Here is a 21094-nt window from a genome sequence, read left to right as displayed (position 1 = left end):
GGGATCTCTTGGGCCATGGTATTGTCTGTACAGATATCCACACAGGGAATAATAATTACCTGGGGTAAGAATTGTCTTCCCTGATTAAGTCAATCATTTGCATCCAGGAAACTTAGGGGTTGAAACCGGTTTTGCATTGAAATGTCAGGGTGTGGCCTTTGTGTGGCCGGGCATAATCTACTTCCTCTACTCCCATAAGGGGCATTATTATGATGGCTATAAAAGAAAGCAAGCGAGCGGGCACACACATTATTGTCAGTAGTTGGTAATGAGGCAGCTCTTAATAATATAGTGGTACAAAAGGGGGTGGTGATGGACGGAGCATCAGAACCAATCAAACACTCACACCCAGTCAACAGATCTGGGTTTGATCCATCACCGTTCTTTAGCCCACTCTGCCGTCCCAGTTCAGACATGGCCATATGCACATCAGTCTGACCCTGTGCCTCATGGGAACAGTCCAGCCCGAACTGCCAAGCCATGCCTTTCCTGGACCGGAAACAAGCTTCCTAGGACCGGTTTCTGGCATTTCAGCCGTCTTCAGCCAGGCTTGCTTGAAACCAGTGGCAGAGTGAGCAAGGGACTCACGTCTGAGCATACCCTGCCAACTTATGGCGAACAAAGTGGTACAAAAGGGGGTGGTGATGGACGGAGCATCAGAACCAATCAAACACTCACACCCAGTCAACAGATCTGGGTTTGATCCATCACCGTTCTTTAGCCCACTCTGCCGTCCCAGTTCAGACATGGCCATATGCAAATCAGTTTGACCCTGTGCCTCATGGGAACAGTCCAGCCCGAACTGCCAAGCCATGCCTTTCCTGGACCGGAAACAAGCTTCCTAGGACCGGTTTCTGGCATTTCAGCCGTCTTCAGCCAGGCTTGCTTGAATCCAGTGGCAGAGTGAGCAAGGGACTCACGTCTGAGCATACCCTGCCAACTTATGGCGAACAAAGCGGTACAAAAGGGGGTGGTGATGGACGGAGCATCAGAACCAATCAAACACTCACACCCAGTCAACAGATCTGGGTTTGATCCATCCCCGTTCTTTAGCCCACTCTGCCGTCCCAGTTCAGACATGGCCATATGCAAATCAGTCTGACCCTGTGCCTCATGGGAAGAGTCCAGCCCGAACTGCCAAGCCATGCCTTTCCTGGACCGGAAACAAGCTTCCTAGGACCGGTTTCTGGCATTTCAGCCGTCTTCAGCCAGGCTTGCTTGAATCCAGTGGCAGAGTGAGCAAGGGACTCACGTCTGAGCATACCCTGCCAACTTATGGAGAACAAAGCGGTACAAAAGGGGGTGGTGATGGACGGAGCATCAGAACCAATCAAACACTCACACCCAGTCAACAGATCTGGGTTTGATCCATCACCGTTCTTTAGCCCACTCTGCCGTCCCAGTTCAGACATGGCCATATGCACATCAGTCTGACCCTGTGCCTCATGTGAACAGTCCAGCCCGAACTGCCAAGCCATGCCTTTCCTGGACCGGAAACAAGCTTCCTAGGACCGGTTTCTGGCATTTCAGCCGTCTTCAGCCAGGCTTGCTTGAAACCAGTGGCAGAGTGAGCAAGGGACTCACGTCTGAGCATACCCTGCCAACTTATGGCGAACAAAGTGGTACAAAAGGGGGTGGTGATGGACGGAGCATCAGAACCAATCAAACACTCACACCCAGTCAACAGATCTGGGTTTGATCCATCACCGTTCTTTAGCCCACTCTGCCGTCCCAGTTCAGACATGGCCATATGCAAATCAGTTTGACCCTGTGCCTAATGGGAACAGTCCAGTCCGAACTGCCAAGCCATGCCTTTCCTGGACCGGAAACAAGCTTCCTAGGACCAGTTTCTGGCATTTCAGCCGTCTTCAGCCAGGCTTGCTTGAATCCAGTGGCAGAGTGAGCAAGGGACTCACGTCTGAGCATACCCTGCCAACTTATGGCGAACAAAGCGGTACAAAAGGGGGTGGTGATGGACGGAGCATCAGAACCAATCAAACACTCACACCCAGTCAACAGATCTGGGTTTGATCCATCACCGTTCTTTAGCCCACTCTGCCGTCCCAGTTCAGACATGGCCATATGCAAATCAGTCTGACCCTGTGCCTCATGGGAACAGTCCAGCCCGAACTGCCAAGCCATGCCTTTCCTGGACCGGAAACAAGCTTCCTAGGACCGGTTTCTGGCATTTCAGCCGTCTTCAGCCAGACTTGCTTGAATCCAGTGGCAGAGTGAGCAAGGGACTCACGTCTGAGCATACCCTGCCAACTTATGCCGAACAAAGCGGTACAAAAGGGGGTGGTGATGGACGGAGCATCAGAACCAATCAAACACTCACACCCAGTCAACAGATCTGGGTTTGATCCATCACCGTTCTTTAGCCCACTCTGCCGTCCCAGTTCAGACATGGCCATATGCAAATCAGTCTGACCCTGTGCCTCATGGGAACAGTCCAGCCCGAACTGCCAAGCCATGACTTTCCTGGGCCGGAAACAAGCTTCCTAGGACCGGTTTCTGGCATTACAGCCGTCTTCAGCCAGGCGTGCTTGAATCCAGTGGCAGAGTGAGCAAGGGACTCACGTCTGAGCATACCCTGCCAACTTATGGCGAACAAAGCGGTACAAAAGGGGGTGGTGATGGACAGAGCATCAGAACCAATCAAACACTCACACCCAGTCAACAGATCTGGGTTTGATCCATCACCGTTCTTTAGCCCACTCTGCCGTCCCAGTTCAGACATGGCCATATGCAAATCAGTCTGACCCTGTGCCTCATGGGAACAGTCCAGCCCGAACTGCCAAGCCATGCCTTTCCTGGACCGGAAACAAGCTTCCTAGGACTGGTTTCTGGCATTTCAGCCGTCTTCAGCCAGGCTTGCTTGAATCCAGTGGCAGAGTGAGCAAGGGACTCACGTCTGAGCATACCCTGCCAACTTATGGCGAACAAAGCGGTACAAAAGGGGGTGGTGATGGACGGAGCATCAGAACCAATCAAACACTCACACCCAGTCAACAGATCTGGGTTTGATCCATCACCGTTCTTTAGCCCACTCTGCCGTCCCAGTTCAGACATGCAAATCAGTCTGACCCTGTGCCTCATGGGAACAGTCCAGCCCGAACTGCCAAGCCATGCCTTTCCTGGACCGGAAACAAGCTTCCTAGGACCGGTTTCTGGCATTTCAGCCGTCTTCAGCCAGGCTTGCTTGAATCCAGTGGCAGAGTGAGCAAGGGACTCGCGTCTGAGCATACCCTGCCAACTTATGGCGAACAAAGCGGTACAAAAGGGGGTGGTGATGGACAGAGCATCAGAACCAATCAAACACTCACACCCAGTCAACAGATCTGGGTTTGATCCATCACCGTTCTTTAGCCCACTCTGCCGTCCCAGTTCAGACATGGCCATATGCAAATCAGTCTGACCCTGTGCCTCATGGGAACAGTCCAGCCCGAACTGCCAAGCCATGCCTTTCCTGGACCGGAAACAAGCTTCCTAGGACCGGTTTCTGGCATTTCAGCCGTCTTCAGCCAGGCTTGCTTGAATCCAGTGGCAGAGTGAGCAAGGGACTCACGTCTGAGCATACCCTGCCAACTTATGGCGAACAAAGCGGTACGAAAGGGGGTGGTGATGGACGGAGCATCAGAACCAATCAAACACTCACACCCAGTCAACAGATCTGGGTTTGATCCATCACCGTTCTTTAGCCCACTCTGCCGTCCCAGTTCAGACATGGCCATATGCAAATCAGTCTGACCCTGTGCCTCATGGGAACAGTCCAGCCCGAACTGCCAAGCCATGCCTTTCCTGGACCGGAAACAAGCTTCCTAGGACCGGTTTCTGGCATTTCAGCCGTCTTCAGCCAGGCTTGCTTGAATCCAGTGGCAGAGTGAGCAAGGGACTCGCGTCTGAGCATACCCTGCCAACTTATGGCGAACAAAGCGGTACAAAAGGGGGTGGTGATGGACGGAGCATCAGAACCAATCAAACACTCACACCCAGTCAACAGATCTGGGTTTGATCCATCACCGTTCTTTAGCCCACTCTGCCGTCCCAGTTCAGACATGGCCATATGCAAATCAGTCTGACCCTGTGCCTCATGGGAACAGTCCAGCCCGAACTGCCAAGCCATGCCTTTCCTGGACCGGAAACAAGCTTCCTAGGACCCGTTTCTGGCATTTCAGCCGTCTTCAGCCAGGCTTGCTTGAATCCAGTGGCAGAGTGAGCAAGGGACTCACGTCTGAGCATACCCTGCCAACTTATGGCGAACAAAGCGGTACAAAAGGGGGTGGTGATGGACGGAGCATCAGAACCAATCAAACACTCACACCCAGTCAACAGATCTGGGTTTGATCCATCACCGTTCTTTAGCCCACTCTGCCGTCCCAGTTCAGACATGGCCATATGCAAATCAGTCTGACCCTGTGCCTCATGGGAACAGTCCAGCCCGAACTGCCAAGCCATGCCTTTCCTGGACCGGAAACAAGCTTCCTAGGACCGGTTTCTGGCATTTCAGCCGTCTTCAGCCAGGCTTGCTTGAATCCAGTGGCAGAGTGAGCAAGGGACTCACGTCTGAGCATACCCTGCCAACTTATGGCGAACAAAGCGGTACAAAAGGGGGTGGTGATGGACGGAGCATCAGAACCAATCAAACACTCACACCCAGTCAACAGATCTGGGTTTGATCCATCACCGTTCTTTAGCCCACTCTGCCGTCCCAGTTCAGACATGGCCATATGCAAATCAGTCTGACCCTGTGCCTCATGGGAACAGTCCAGCCCGAACTGCCAAGCCATGCCTTTCCTGGACCGGAAACAAGCTTCCTAGGACTGGTTTCTGGCATTTCAGCCGTCTTCAGCCAGGCTTGCTTGAATCCAGTGGCAGAGTGAGCAAGGGACTCACGTCTGAGCATACCCTGCCAACTTATGGCGAACAAAGCGGTACAAAAGGGGGTGGCAGAGTGGGCTAAAGAACGGTGATGGATCAAACCCAGATCTGTTGACTGGGTGTGAGTGTTTGATTGGTTCTGATGCTCTGTCCATCGCCACCCCCTTTTGTACCGCTTTGTTCGCCATAAGTTGGCAGGGTATGCTCATACGTGAGTCCCTTGCTCACTTTGCCACTGGATTCAAGCAAGCCTGGCTGAAGACGGCTGAAATGCCAGAAACTGGTCCTAGGAAGCTTGTTTCCGGTCCAGGGAAGGCAGGGCTTGGCAGTTCGGGCTGGACTGTTCCCATGAGGCACAGGGTCAGACTGATTTGCATATGGCCATGTCTGAACTGGGGTGGCAGAGTGGGCTAAAGAACGGTGATGGATCAAACCCAGATCTGTTGACTGGGTGTGAGTGCTTGATTGGTTCTGATGCTCCGTCCACCGCCACCCCCTTTTGTACCGCTTTGTTCGCCATAAGTTGGCAGGGTATGCTCAGACGTGAGTCCCTTGCTCACTTTGCCACTGGATTCAAGCAAGCCTGGCTGAAGACGGCTGAAATGCCAGAAACTGGTCCTAGGAAGCTTGTTTCCGGTCCAGGGAAGGCAGGGCTTGGCAGTTCGGGCTGGACTGTTCCCATGAGGCACAGGGTCAGACTGATTTGCATATGGCCATGTCTGAACTAGGGTGGCAGAGTGGGCTAAAGAACGGTGATGGATCAAACCCAGATCTGTTGACTGGGTGTGAGTGTTTGATTGGTTCTGATGCTCCGTCCATCGCCACCCCCTTTTGTACCGCTTAATAATATAGTGGCAGCTTGTTGAGGATATTTAAAATTTATAATGACGCGCTGTTAAAAAATGCCTGACTTGCCTGAGGTCCACTTTAGAGCGAGTGCAGGCCTTAAATGGGCTTCTGATGTCTGTATCGTTGCCTGCCTGACATCCGCGGTGGAGAGAACGCGAGCGGCTGTGGTTGCTAGTACCCTCTGAAGTAGAGGCAAACGTAAAAGAATGGCGCATGCGCGCAAGTGCCGGGAGGGATAGGTGTGGTCCTGTGTAAGCTCCGTGTGTAAGGGAGCGAATCGGGAAGTGAGTGCCTCTGTCTATCTGCCTCGGGGGAGCGCACACCCAAAACTATGTGCTCCGGCTGTGGGCGCTGAAGTTTGTGCATGCTGTGCCTCGCGTATGTAAAAAATGTCCGTGTGCAGGCACAGTGCTCATGCTGTAAAATGCTTAAGTAGATGGCACTTAATTAAAAAAGTGACTTTTCCCATTTGAGCCACACAAACCACCAATGAGCAGTCACGACCATGGCCTCATTCATGAAGTTAGCAGTATACTCTGTGTTGTGTATTTTCATAACTGGGACCATATGTGTGTTCTACACCTTAGGGTGACAGAAGTCTGGGATAAATAGCTTGGGCTTCACAAAAAGGGAGTCCCACAGTCACTGCAAGGCAGGAAAGTGTGTGGAGGGCACACATGCACTATCAAGACCGTATCTGTCTAATCCAAGGGCGCTCCTGTGCTTTCTAAATAAATGCCAGCCAGATATTTCCTTGTTCTGATCCCAGATAGACCAGGGCGGGGTTTTTTGGCAGTGTGTCACAGACTACTGTGCCAGTTGTAGCCAAAGGATTTCGTCATTGAGCCCCTTTTCCCATGTCCGGAGCCGGTACACCTACCTTAGATCTCTGATGTGAAGTGGTCTGGTAAGGTCCGTTTTATGTTATTTCATAACTTCCAGTACCACCCATTTCAGGTCACTGTCTTTGTGGTTGAATTCCGGGAAGTGCCTTGTTAGTATGGTGTTTGTCTTTTTACATCGTATAGTGCTATGATGTTCATTAATGCGGATTTTGATCTTTCTGGTGGTCATGCCCACATACATAAGGCTGCAGGGGCACGTGAGAAGGTAAACCACATTTTCAGTGTTGCAACTACTAAAATTGTTACGTTTCCAAGGGTTCTCGGTCCCAGTGTCCACTTCTTTGGTGGTTATGGTGAGTGGACATGCAACGCAGCCTCCACAAGCAAAATGTCCAGTAGGTCTCTGTGTTTTCCATCGGGTGACCTCGTTTTCCTTCAGTGTTGGAGGACCTTTGGCATGCACTAATTCATCCCGGATGCTTTTGCTCCTTTTAAACGTGAACAGGGGGGGTTCCCAGTGTTGCTCAGCTCCGTCAAGAATATGCTAATTCTTCTTTATAATCTTCTATACAGTGTTTGAAACAGGTGTGTACGTGGTTACACACACAATTCAGTCTGGCTTTTCTCTGTTGGTATTCTCTAATAGTGCCTCGCGTTTATTATTCCTGGCTCTCTTTTTGGCTTTCTTTATCATTTTCTTAGGGTAGTATCGGTCCAATAGTTTCTTTTCAAGTTCTCCAGCCTGTTTTGTACAGTTCTCTGTTTCTGAACAATTTCTACGTACACGTAGAAATTGACCAACTGGCAAGTTGTCAGTAGTGCTTTTGGGTGATAACTCTCGTATAACAGCAGACTATTCTTGTCCGTGGCTTTGTTATGTACTTTTGTACTGATTCCATCTTCTGTCATGCTGATATCTAAATCCAGAAAGATGGCATGATTTTTACTGATGGAGTGGGTAAACCTTAGGTGATGGTCCTTTGTATTCACCCAATCTACAAAGGTTCTAGCTGTGATTTCATCCCCTCGCAGATTCTCAGCATACGCAGACCCTCAGTGTCATTTGAAGTATCTACACTACCAATTGGGATGCCTATTATTTATAATAAAAGGCGGCCTCGCAATGTGCGCGTTAGATTAGAGATGTTATGGATATGTAGATAGTGTTGTTGCCTCGTGGATGAAGATAGGATGACTTTTCACCCAGTGCATAGAGAGGCCTAGTACATGATGTTCAAGGCGTCGTGATAATGTTGTGCGAAGCTGGATGTATAAAAAAAGTAGTTTCAGAGAAACTAATCCAACTTTGGTGTACATGCAAATGTGTGCAAAAGTTCACAGCTAAAATGTTATTTTTCTAGGGCAATGTAAGAAATAAGCGGCTTCGCATGATGGGCCTAACACAGGAATATAACATGCCCACAGCCCCATACCGTTTGTTGCAGTACCACATGGCGGTGATGTTGTCTGTGAATACCTGCACTAGCCTTACCCTGATGGAGGAAAGGAAGGCTTTAAATGTAACACTGGGCGTAGTTCGCGAAGTAGCGCTACGCGTAGCTACGCAAAGTACACTTTGCATTATGCGAGCTACGCTTAGCACTTCGCGAACTGCGTAGTACCCAGTTCGCACTGTGCAAGATGCCGTTTTCAATGATTGCACAGTGCGGACAAGCACCCAGCACTGTGCGATCATTGAAAACGGCATCTTGCACAGTGCAGAAACCTGACCTCCCCGCGTTGAGAATCTCGCCGGGAGTTTTTTCCACGCTCGTGATCGGCAACTTGATGTTGCTGATCGCGAACGAGGAAAAAGTCTCGCCGGGAAGTAATTTTGCTTGCTCGCGGTCGCCAACTTGACGCCGAGGACCGCGAGTAAGCAAAAAATGACCGCTGCACTACGCTACGCTACGCGTGTTTGCACTGTGCTACGTGCAATTTGCGTAGTGCGAAGTAGCACAAACTTCGCGAGCGTAGCGTAGTGCTTTGCCCAGGCTTATTTAAATGCCAGTCGGATTGCATTGAGCTCCAGCAGCTTGATGTGGAGCCTGCATTCCACCGGAGTTCAGAGTCCTCTGATCTCCACCTCTGCCATATGGCCACTCCAGTCCAGGAGTGATGCATCTGTTACAATTGTGAGATCTGGTTTGGTAAGGGAGAGGGATCTGCCTCTTACCCAATCATGGTTCGTTAGACACCACTGCAGATCATTCGCAGTTCCCTCCAAGTTCAGAATCATGTTGGAGAGGTTCCTCTGATGCTTTGCCCAGTGACACTTCAAGGCCCGCATATACCATTGGGCATGTGCCACAAGCAAGATGCAGGAGGCCATGAGTTCCAACAGCCTCAAGGTCTGCCTCACCAAAATCCATGATAGAAGCTGAAAAATCAGTATTATAGCCTTAACATCCTCAGGAGGATAATCCCAAGACTGTTCTGTGTCCAGACTGCTCGGACGAAAGGGAGCATCTGAGAGGGAGTCAGGTGTGACTTGAGCATGTTGATAGTGAACCCCAGCGAGTGCAGGAGATTTGCCATAGTCTGGAGGTGGGAGATGACAGCCTGGGTGAGCCCGCCTTTGACAGCCAGTTCTCGAGAAAGGGAAAGAGTGGCACCCCTAATCTCAGCAGATGCAACCACCGCCATCACTTAGGTGAACACCCGAAGGGGACTGGCAAGGCCAAAGGGGCTCATGGTAAACTGAAAATGCTCCTGGCCTACCGTAAACTGCAGGTTTTGCTGAATGGCAGGCAGGGCTTAGATCCTGTCCTCCTAGATGACATCTCTTAAGACACCAGGATGAAAATCCTCAAAAACACTAAACCAAACGATGAAAAGATCCAGTCAAACAGTGACTGAGGGGTAGCTTTTCTCCGGATCAGTGCTGGCTAACGTAGAAAAAAAGTTATCTTTTTTACCACGGGCCTCACTTCCAGCACTGACTAGCCACGCTGAGCCAATCGACAACACCTACCGGTGTGCAGGGGTAATGCTCGCGAAAAATCTTCCTGATCCAGTCTGATGCCTGGGAAATTCAAAGGCAAAGAATCTGTGGCTAGATGTCTCTATCAGATACAGTTTATAAGTGTAATTTCCATTTGGGGAGAGATGGGACACCGACATTTGGAGTCTCTGGAATCACAATTTAAAAACACTAATTATGGTGAGGTTGGTTTTTAAATAGCAGTTCTGAAATTGTCACTTTTAGAAAGTTGGTATTTTCTTACTATAACCATTTGGTGCCTTCTGCCTATCTTTGGAATAATCATCTGAGGTTGGTGATTGCTGGCTTACTGCATTCCCTATGGACAGCCACACACAAAGGAAGGGTGTTAGAAAAACACTCCCACACCGGAAGGGTGGTGGTGTTTTCCCAGACATACACTGTGGTAGCTTGGCTCGAGTGGTCAGGGATCAGGCACCGTGCTAAGCATACGTCATACCCACACAATAACCATGCGTGCATCCGTTCCAAAAACGACACTACACCTTAAAAATTATACTGAAAATATATCTCTTTATCTTCTTTTCTCTTAGTTGCTGATTAAATAAATAATAATACAATCACAGTACACAAGGCTTTTCCTGTGGAAGGGTAAGTCAAATAAATAATACTTCAACGATTCGATAAATAAGGTAGATCATAAATAATCAAGGCATAAATATAAGTGCATTACATAAAAGGCAATTAAATATTATGAGGCAATAAATACTGCGAGACAATAAATACTGTGCGACAATAAATACTGTGAAACAATAAATACTGTGAGGCAATAAATACTGTGAGGCAATAAATAGGATGAATACAATAAATACAGTGCTCTCAATAAATAATAAAAGCCAACAGTGACACTTGAAAATCAGTTCACATTCCTGAGGTACTATGGGATGATTTGGCCCAATCCCAGCTTGTAGAGTTTTGGATGACCTGAGGGGTGTACTACCTGGCTTGGACAAGGCTGAGGCCTAAACTGAGGTAGATCAAGGGGGAATCTAGAGATCTGGCTCTCCCACACTACACAACCCCTCTGTATTAGTCTCAGCTCACCCCTGGCACTATCAAGCTGGTTCCAGCACCTCTCTAGCCTCTAGGATGGTCTCTTAGGGCTTCACAGGGCCTTAGGCGCCCTCTATTCCACTTACTGCCCTTTTTATGAAGTTCCGACGCCGCTGGAGTCGTGTCGACGCCGTGAGGCGGTTCCAGTTCGATGTCGGTGGCCTCGGCTCAATGACAGTTCTTGTCGACGCTGGGAGGCGGTTCCGGTTCGATGTCGGCGGCCTCGGTTCGATGACGTCGGGCAGTCTTGGCTCAATGTCGACTTCGGGAGGCTCCGGTTCGATTTCGGCGGCCTCGGTTCGATGACGTCGGGCAGTCTTGGCTCGATGTCGACTTCGGGCGGCTCCGGTTCGATGACGTCGGGCGGCCTTGGCTCGATGTCGACTTCCGGCGGCTCCGGAGTGCGATCTCCACTCCCGACCTCCGGTGCTCCTTTCAGGTTCCGGCGACTCCGGAGTGCGATCTCCACTCCCGACCTCCGGCACGCTTCACCTCGGTCTCCGGCGACTCCGGAGGGCGGACTTCACTCCCCCGTCGACGCCGCACACTCGACCTCAGGTGACTTCCTCCTCGACCTCTGGTGTCTCCACGACCTCCGTCGGCGCCCTCTCTCGACCTCTGGCAGCTCCGGGTACGACGTCTGCTTTCCAGTCAGCGCCGCTTCTCCACCTCGGGCTCCAGGTCTCCAGGCTTCTCGACGTCGGACTTCAGGAAGATACCAGTAACCAGGTCAGGAACTTGCTGTTCTTTACTTTTAAGGCCTGTTCCGGCTGTCCAGGTCCTTAAGATGGTTTTTCTTGCTTTCTCCCACACAGGCTCCAGGCTGGGCTCAGTCAGCAGGGACTAGTATCAAGGGTGGGTGTCTGGACCCCACTCCAGGCACAAGTTTCCACCCCTGTTGCCTCACTCCTTCCTCCTTCAGTTCTGTGCTCCTCTCTCTTCACCAGTCAGGTGCCAACTGCCAACTCCAACTGCCAACCTGGAGATGCCTTCCCAACATTCTAAACCTGTCTCACACTGTCACAGGGTTCTGGAATGTTCTGGAAGGTGCTGGTAGGTTCCAGTGATGTCACAGGTGACAATGGGTGGCCACCATTTTGGGTTTCAGGCCCTCAGACAGAAGTTCCAGGGGTAGATAAAATGGCTCCCTGAATCTGCATCAATACTAAAAAGTCTGGTGGTTCCCAAAAAGGAAAAAATACTAACAGGGTTTGAGGCAAAAGTGGGACAAAATAAATAATGATGAGGAGGGACCACCCAAAGGGCTGACAGGTCTAACACGCGTCCCCCCCAGCTGAAAGTGGGGAGAGCTACCCAACCCCTTGGGAGTTCTCATCACTAAGGCGGAAATACCTTGAGAGACCGTCTGCATTGGCGTGGTCCACTCCAGGCCGATGTTCCACCTGAAAGTCCATTCCCTGTAGGGAGATAGACCACCTCAACAACTTGGGATTCTCCCCCTTCATCTGCATCAGCCAACGAAGGGGTCTGTGGTCGGTCTGAACTAGGAAGTGCGTGCCAAACAGGTATGGCCGCAGCTTCTTCAGAGCCCATACCACTGCAAAGGCTTCACGCTCTATTGCACTCCACTTCTGTTCCCTGGGAAGTAGTCTCCGGGATAGGAAGACCACGGGTTGATCCAGACCCTCTTCATTGAGTTGCGATAACACTGCCCCAATGCCATGTTCTGATGCATCTGTCTGGACAATGAACTTCTTGGAAAAGTCTGGGGCCCTTAAGACCGGGGCCTCGCACATGGCTTGCTTCAGCTTTACGAAGGCCTGCTGACAAGCCTCCGTCCAGACTACCCGTCGAGGTTGTTTCTTGGACGTAAGCTCCGTGAGGGGGGCCACGATGGTACCGTATCCCTTCACGAAGCGGCGGTAGTATCCGGTGAGGCCCAAAAATGCTCGGACCTCAGTCTGAGTATTGGGGGGTTCCCAGGCCATGATGGCCTCGATCTTCGCCTGGAGGGGTTGCACCCCTCCCCTACCCACCAAGTGTCCAAGGTACACTACCGACCCCTGCCCGATCTGGCACTTGCTGGCCTTGATCGTTAACCCAGCTTGTCTCAGGGCCTGGAGAACAGCTTGCAGGTGACGCAAGTGATCCTCCCAGCTGTTACTGAAGACGGCTATGTCATCCAGATAAGCAGCAGAGAAACTCTCCATTCCAGTGAGGATCTGGTTCACCAGACGCTGAAACGTGGCAGGTGCGTTCTTGAGCCCAAAGGGCATCACACAGAACTGGTAGTGGCCATTGGGCGTGGAGAAGGCTGACCTTTCCCTTGCTCTATCAGTCAAAGAGATCTGCCAGTACCCAGAAGTAAGGTCAAAGGTACTTAGATATTGGGCAGCTCCCAGCTGGTCAATCAATTCATCCGCCCTAGGGATCGGATGAGCATCAGTTTTGGTTACTGAATTCAGTCCCCGGAAGTCCACACAGAACCTCAGTTCCGGTTGGGCACCCGGTGGTGCAGCTTTTGGTACTAACACCACCGGGCTGGACCAGGGGCTGCTGGAAGGTTCGATCACTCCTAGCTCCAGCATCTTAGTGACTTCACTGTGAATGCTGGCCTTCACCTTGTCTGACATCCGGTAGATCTTGGACTTCACAGGTGGGCTGTCTCCTGTGTCCACATCATGGACGCACAGGTGAGTCCTACCCGGAACAAGGGAGAACAACGAAGAGTACTGTCCCAGGACCTGGCGGCAGTCCTCTTGCTGTTCAGGAGTTAGGGAGGGGGAGAGAATCACTCCCTCCACCGACCCATCCTTCTCTTGAGACGCAAATAAATCGGGGAGAGGCTCGCTTTCCACGTCCTCTCCTCCGTCAGTCACCATCATCAAGATGACTTCGGGCCTCTCGTGGTGGGGTTTGAGGCGGTTGGCGTGCAGCACCCGTAGGGGCTGATGAGGGGTCTTAAGATCCACCAAGTAGGTAGCCTTACCCTTCTTCTCCAATACCTCAAAGGGTCCTGACCAGCGATCCTGGAGGGCGCTAAGCTCTCCTGGTTCGATCACCCACACCTTCTGGCCAGGCTCCAACTCCACCGGGTGAGCGTTGTGGTCATACCACGCCTTCATTACTGCTTGGCTGGCCTCCAAGTTGTCAGAAGCTTGCTTCCACAACTTAGCCATTTGGCTTCGGAAGGCCAGCATGTAGCTCACCACGTCCTGGGGAAGCTTTCTGGGAGTTCTTTCCCATCCGTCTCTCACCAGGCTGAGAGGTCCACGCACAGGGTGCCCATACAAAAGCTCGAAGGGGCTGAAGCCCACTCCCTTCTGTGGCACTTCCCTGTAGGAAAACAATAGACAGGGTAGGAGGACGTCCCATTTCCTCCGCAGGCTTTCAGGCAGACTTCTAATCATGCCTTTCAAGGTTTTGTTAAACCTCTCCACCAGACCATTGGTCTGGGGGTGGTAAGGAGTTGTGAACCGGTAGGTCACTCCACACTCCTTCCACATCGCCCGCATGTATGCTGACATGAAGTTGGTCCCCCTGTCGGACACAACTTCCTTGGGAAAACCCACTCGGGTAAAGATTCCCATCAGGGCCCTAGCCACAACAGGTGCAGTAATGGTCCTCAGAGGTATAGCCTCTGGGTACCGTGTGGCATGATCCACCAAAACCAGGATAAACCTGTGACCAGCTGTAGTAGGCGGATCTAATGGACCCACAATGTCGATGCCCACCCTTTCAAAGAGGGTGCTAACGACAGGAAGTGGTTCCAGGGGAGCTTTCAGCTTCACCCCTGTTTTCCCACTGGCTTGGCAAGACACACATGTCCGGCAGTAGGTGTCGGACGACACTTTCATCTGAGGCCAATAAAAGTGTGGGACAAGACGGGCGAAGGTCTTGTCTTGCCCCAGGTGTCCTGCCAATGGGATCTCGTGAGCCAACTCCAGAAGGAAGGCTCGATAACGTTGAGGGACTACCAAGGCTCGTGACGATCCATGTAGGGGTGCCTTGGGTTCACTGTAGAGGAGGCCATCCTCCCAGTAAACACTGTAGTTCCCTTCAACGTTCCCTGCTGCCTGGGCTTCGGCCTGACGCCTCAGTCCCTCAAGGGTAGGGCACTCCCTCTGGCCCTGGCAGAATTCCTCCCTGGTCGGGCCTCCCTCCACGTGCCACTCGGCCGGGATGGGTAGGTCCTCCAGTTTGGTAACATCCCCCACCGCGGACTCCTGGTCCACCACCTCCGGTGGCCTATCCGTCACACGGGGCGCGGATGCCGAGGCAGGCTCCTCCCGTCCTCGGTTCTTCCCTTGATCGGCAGCTGGCTGGGCCTTTGTTCCAGGCTCCAGCCTGAACGAACTCCCTCTCCGGGTAGTCGCGGACCCTGTGCTCACACAGGCCCAGACAGGTGTACCCAGCATCTCAGTGTGAGTCTGGTATTCCACCTCTTTCCAAGCATTGTGCTCCATGTCATTCCCTAGCAGACAATCGACTGGCACGGCAGGGCTTACGGCAACTCGAAGTGAACCTGCAACCCCTTCCCATTCAAAGGGAACCTCGGCCACCGGATAGTGGCCCATTCTGCCGTCAGCCATCGCGGCAGGGTGGAGTACATCGGGAATCACCTGCTCTGGAGACACCAGTTGGCTACGCACCATAGTCATACTGGCTCCTGTGTCTCTCAGAGCCTCCCCCCTTTGGCCGTTGATGGTGACCCACTGCCCATACTTTATAGTAATCGCGGGCACCTGGATCTTAGGAATCATCTCCCGTTCTCCCAGGGACACTAAAGTGACACCCGCCCACTCCCTTCCCTTAATTAAAGGCATTTCCTCCCCGAGCACTACACTAGCAAACTCCGGGGGCCTTTCCTCCAATGGGAGGGGGTGGTCGTTTTGGGCACTTCGCATCTCCCTTATAGTGTCCAACGCCACCGCACTCGAAGCAATGGACAACCCTTGGCTGCTGACTCTGGCCAGGATTAGGGTTTCTGGGTGGGTTAGCCCTAGGGGTGAATCCTGTTCCCTTACCTTGGAAATTATTTTGGGGGCCTTTGGAGAACTCCTTTTTCTTTTCCCCTCCCTCTTTCTTCTGGGGGGCGCCCTGTCCGGCCTTTTGAGTATCCCCTCCAGTCCCCCTTGTGGACACCCGGGTACTAACCCAAATGTCCGCCTCCTCGGCAAGCTTCCGGGGATTGGTCAGCTTGCTATCCACCAGGTGTTGACGCAGTTCAGGAAAACATTTTTCGAGCAGGTGTTCCTTCAATACTAAATCAAACAACCCCTCGTAGTTCCTTACTTCACTGCCCTGAATCCAACCCTCTAATGCCTTCTTTGCATAATCCAGGAAGTCCACCCAATTCTGGGTGCCCAGTTTGTGGCTACCCCGGAACTTCTGTCTGTATTTCTCGGGTGTTAGTCCAAACTTTCGTATGAGCGCCACTTTCATGGTGGGGTAGTGGGTCTTCTCATCCTGCTCTAGGGCCAATAATGCATCCCTACCAGCTGGAGGCATGTACCTGTACAATCCCCCTCCCCAGTACTTCTCTGGAACCCCGTGGGCCCTTAATGAGACCTCATAGGCCGCTAGCCACTTGGCAATATCGTCGCCCACACCATAGCTAGCCACTAGGTCTTTCGGCAAATAGGGTTTGGGTTCCCTGGTGAACTCTCTTTCTTCACTGCCACCATTAGGAATAGGGTGTGCCCCGGCTCGTAGGATCTGGAGATCTATCTCCCTTAACCTCAGCTCATGAGCCATCCTCTGTTCCTCCTTCTCTTTCTCCAGCCTTGCTAAGTCCCATGTGAGCTGTCTTTTCTCCCTCCGGTCTGTTAACTCCACTTCAGACAAGCCACCGCTAGAGGCACTGCTGCCCTTCCTGGAAAGTGTCCTGGGCCCCGCTAACAGGTTCCCCACCTCAGGTTGGTACAAACCAGCTCCCTCACTGTCGGGCTCTCTATCCCTGTCCTCCTCCTCAGCCTTGCTTTCTCGTCGTGCCTCCCCCCAAGCCCTTAAGCTGGTTTGGAGTGCACCCTTCTTTGCTCCTGGGGGACAATACACCCCCTCCCGCTGACAAAACTCCCTGAGTTGGGCCACAGTGTACGTTTCTAAATTCTCCAGTACAAACTCCATCTTGCCCACTCAGGTCAGAGGACAGTTATTTGCAGAAGCTATGCAGGGGGGTACCTTTTATAATACCTCCTCCCACCACCAGAGTAAATTTGGAAAAAACAAAAACTCACAATTAGGAAGTCCGCTTGGAGAAAACTCCCGGTGTAGGCCTATGGACTACCCACAGTTATTGTCGAGTATACGTAGGCACAGCTCTATCCCACCACTGAACACCAATTATGTTAGAAAAACACTCCCACACCGGAAGGGTGGTGGTGTTCTCCCAGACATACACTGTGGTAGCTTGGCTCGAGTGGTCAGGGATCAGGCACCGTGCTAAGCATACGTCATACCCACACAATAACCATGCGTGCATCCGTTCCAAAAACGACACTACACCTTAAAAATTATACTGAAAATATATCTCTTTATCTTCTTTTCTCTTAGTTGCTGATTAAATAAATAATAATACAATCACAGTACACAAGGCTTTTCCTGTGGAAGGGTAAGTCAAATAAATAATACTTCAACGATTCGATAAATAAGGTAGATCATAAATAATCAAGGCATAAATATAAGTGCATTACATAAAAGGCAATTAAATATTATGAGGCAATAAATACTGCGAGACAATAAATACTGTGCGACAATAAATACTGTGAAACAATAAATACTGTGAGGCAATAAATACTGTGAGGCAATAAATAGGATGAATACAATAAATACAGTGCTCTCAATAAATAATAAAAGCCAACAGTGACACTTGAAAATCAGTTCACATTCCTGAGGTACTATGGGATGATTTGGCCCAATCCCAGCTTGTAGAGTTTTGGATGACCTGAGGGGTGTACTACCTGGCTTGGACAAGGCTGAGGCCTAAACTGAGGTAGATCAAGGGGGAATCTAGAGATCTGGCTCTCCCACACTACACAACCCCTCTGTATTAGTCTCAGCTCACCCCTGGCACTATCAAGCTGGTTCCAGCACCTCTCTAGCCTCTAGGATGGTCTCTTAGGGCTTCACAGGGCCTTAGGCGCCCTCTATTCCACTTACTGCCCTTTTTATGAAGTTCCGACGCCGCTGGAGTCGTGTCGACGCCGTGAGGCGGTTCCAGTTCGATGTCGGTGGCCTCGGCTCAATGACAGTTCTTGTCGACGCTGGGAGGCGGTTCCGGTTCGATGTCGGCGGCCTCGGTTCGATGACGTCGGGCAGTCTTGGCTCAATGTCGACTTCGGGAGGCTCCGGTTCGATTTCGGCGGCCTCGGTTCGATGACGTCGGGCAGTCTTGGCTCGATGTCGACTTCGGGCGGCTCCGGTTCGATGACGTCGGGCGGCCTTGGCTCGATGTCGACTTCCGGCGGCTCCGGAGTGCGATCTCCACTCCCGACCTCCGGTGCTCCTTTCAGGTTCCGGCGACTCCGGAGTGCGATCTCCACTCCCGACCTCCGGCACGCTTCACCTCGGTCTCCGGCGACTCCGGAGGGCGGACTTCACTCCCCCGTCGACGCCGCACACTCGACCTCAGGTGACTTCCTCCTCGACCTCTGGTGTCTCCACGACCTCCGTCGGCGCCCTCTCTCGACCTCTGGCAGCTCCGGGTACGACGTCTGCTTTCCAGTCAGCGCCGCTTCTCCACCTCGGGCTCCAGGTCTCCAGGCTTCTCGACGTCGGACTTCAGGAAGATACCAGTAACCAGGTCAGGAACTTGCTGTTCTTTACTTTTAAGGCCTGTTCCGGCTGTCCAGGTCCTTAAGATGGTTTTTCTTGCTTTCTCCCACACAGGCTCCAGGCTGGGCTCAGTCAGCAGGGACTAGTATCAAGGGTGGGTGTCTGGACCCCACTCCAGGCACAAGTTTCCACCCCTGTTGCCTCACTCCTTCCTCCTTCAGTTCTGTGCTCCTCTCTCTTCACCAGTCAGGTGCCAACTGCCAACTCCAACTGCCAACCTGGAGATGCCTTCCCAACATTCTAAACCTGTCTCACACTGTCACAGGGTTCTGGAATGTTCTGGAAGGTGCTGGTAGGTTCCAGTGATGTCACAGGTGACAATGGGTGGCCACCATTTTGTGTTTCAGGCCCTCAGACAGAAGTTCCAGGGGTAGATAAAATGGCTCCCTGAATCTGCATCAATACTAAAAAGTCTGGTGGTTCCCAAAAAGGAAAAAATACTAACAGGGTTTGAGGCAAAAGTGGGACAAAATAAATAATGATGAGGAGGGACCACCCAAAGGGCTGACAGGTCTAACACGCGTCCCCCCCAGCTGAAAGTGGGGAGAGCTACCCAACCCCTTGGGAGTTCTCATCACTAAGGCGGAAATACCTTGAGAGACCGTCTGCATTGGCGTGGTCCACTCCAGGCCGATGTTCCACCTGAAAGTCCATTCCCTGTAGGGAGATAGACCACCTCAACAACTTGGGATTCTCCCCCTTCATCTGCATCAGCCAACGAAGGGGTCTGTGGTCGGTCTGAACTAGGAAGTGCGTGCCAAACAGGTATGGCCGCAGCTTCTTCAGAGCCCATACCACTGCAAAGGCTTCACGCTCTATTGCACTCCACTTCTGTTCCCTGGGAAGTAGTCTCCGGGATAGGAAGACCACGGGTTGATCCAGACCCTCTTCATTGAGTTGCGATAACACTGCCCCAATGCCATGTTCTGATGCATCTGTCTGGGCAATGAACTTCTTGGAAAAGTCTGGGGCCCTTAAGACCGGGGCCTCGCACATGGCTTGCTTCAGCTTTACGAAGGCCTGCTGACAAGCCTCCGTCCAGACTACCCGTCGAGGTTGTTTCTTGGACGTAAGCTCCGTGAGGGGGGCCACGATGGTACCGTATCCCTTCACGAAGCGGCGGTAGTATCCGGTGAGGCCCAAAAATGCTCGGACCTCAGTCTGAGTATTGGGGGGTTCCCAGGCCATGATGGCCTCGATCTTCGCCTGGAGGGGTTGCACCGCTCCCCTACCCACCAAGTGTCCAAGGTACACTACCGACCCCTGCCCGATCTGGCACTTGCTGGCCTTGATCGTTAACCCAGCTTGTCTCAGGGCCTGGAGAACAGCTTGCAGGTGACGCAAGTGATCCTCCCAGCTGTTACTGAAGACGGCTATGTCATCCAGATAAGCAGCAGAGAAACTCTCCATTCCAGTGAGGATCTGGTTCACCAGACGCTGAAACGTGGCAGGTGCGTTCTTGAGCCCAAAGGGCATCACACAGAACTGGTAGTGGCCATTGGGCGTGGAGAAGGCTGACCTTTCCCTTGCTCTATCAGTCAAAGAGATCTGCCAGTACCCAGAAGTAAGGTCAAAGGTACTTAGATATTGGGCAGCTCCCAGCTGGTCAATCAATTCATCCGCCCTAGGGATCGGATGAGCATCAGTTTTGGTTACTGAATTCAGTCCCCGGAAGTCCACACAGAACCTCAGTTCCGGTTGGGCACCCGGTGGTGCAGCTTTTGGTACTAACACCACCGGGCTAGACCAGGGGCTGCTGGAAGGTTCGATCACTCCTAGCTCCAGCATCTTAGTGACTTCACTGTGAATGCTGGCCTTCACCTTGTCTGACATCCGGTAGATCTTGGACTTCACAGGTGGGCTGTCTCCTATGTCCACATCATGGACGCACAGGTGAGTCCTACCCGGAACAAGGGAGAACAACGAAGAGTACTGTCCCAGGACCTGGCGGCAGTCCTCTTGCTGTTCAGGAGTTAGGGAGGGGGAGAGAATCACTCCCTCCACCGACCCATCCTTCTCTTGAGACGCAAATAAATCGGGGAGAGGCTCGCTTTCCACGTCCTCTCCTCCGTCAGTCACCATCATCAAGATGACTTCGGGCCTCTCGTGGTGGGGTTTGAGGCGGTTGGCGTGCAGCACCCGTAGGGGCTGATGAGGGGTCTTAAGATCCACCAAGTAGGTAGCCTTACCCTTCTTCTCCAATACCTCAAAGGGTCCTGACCAGCGATCCTGGAGGGCGCTAAGCTCTCCTGGTTCGATCACCCACACCTTCTGGCCAGGCTCCAACTCCACCGGGTGAGCGTTGTGGTCATACCACGCCTTCATTACTGCTTGGCTGGCCTCCAAGTTGTCAGAAGCTTGCTTCCACAACTTAGCCATTTGGCTTCGGAAGGCCAGCATGTAGCTCACCACGTCCTGGGGAAGCTTTCTGGGAGTTCTTTCCCATCCGTCTCTCACCAGGCTGAGAGGTCCACGCACAGGGTGCCCATACAAAAGCTCGAAGGGGCTGAAGCCCACTCCCTTCTGTGGCACTTCCCTGTAGGAAAACAATAGACAGGGTAGGAGGACGTCCCATTTCCTCCGCAGGCTTTCAGGCAGACTTCTAATCATGCCTTTCAAGGTTTTGTTAAACCTCTCCACCAGACCATTGGTCTGGGGGTGGTAA

At 52.1% G+C, this 21094-nt stretch overlaps 1 protein-coding gene across 1 annotated transcript in view; it reads right to left on the bottom strand.

The window, feature by feature from the left end:
* LOC146860824 (sperm-specific sodium:proton exchanger-like) overlaps positions 1-21094 on the bottom strand; it is a 4630975-nt gene that overhangs the window by 144994 nt on the left and 4464887 nt on the right. The gene's annotated exons all lie outside the window — the stretch shown is intronic.

Source organism: Triturus cristatus, chromosome 3_1 (assembly GCF_964204655.1).
Source record: "Triturus cristatus chromosome 3_1, aTriCri1.1, whole genome shotgun sequence".
NCBI lineage: Eukaryota > Metazoa > Chordata > Amphibia > Caudata > Salamandridae > Triturus > Triturus cristatus.
This window is presented reverse-complemented; position numbering and strand designations above follow the sequence as displayed.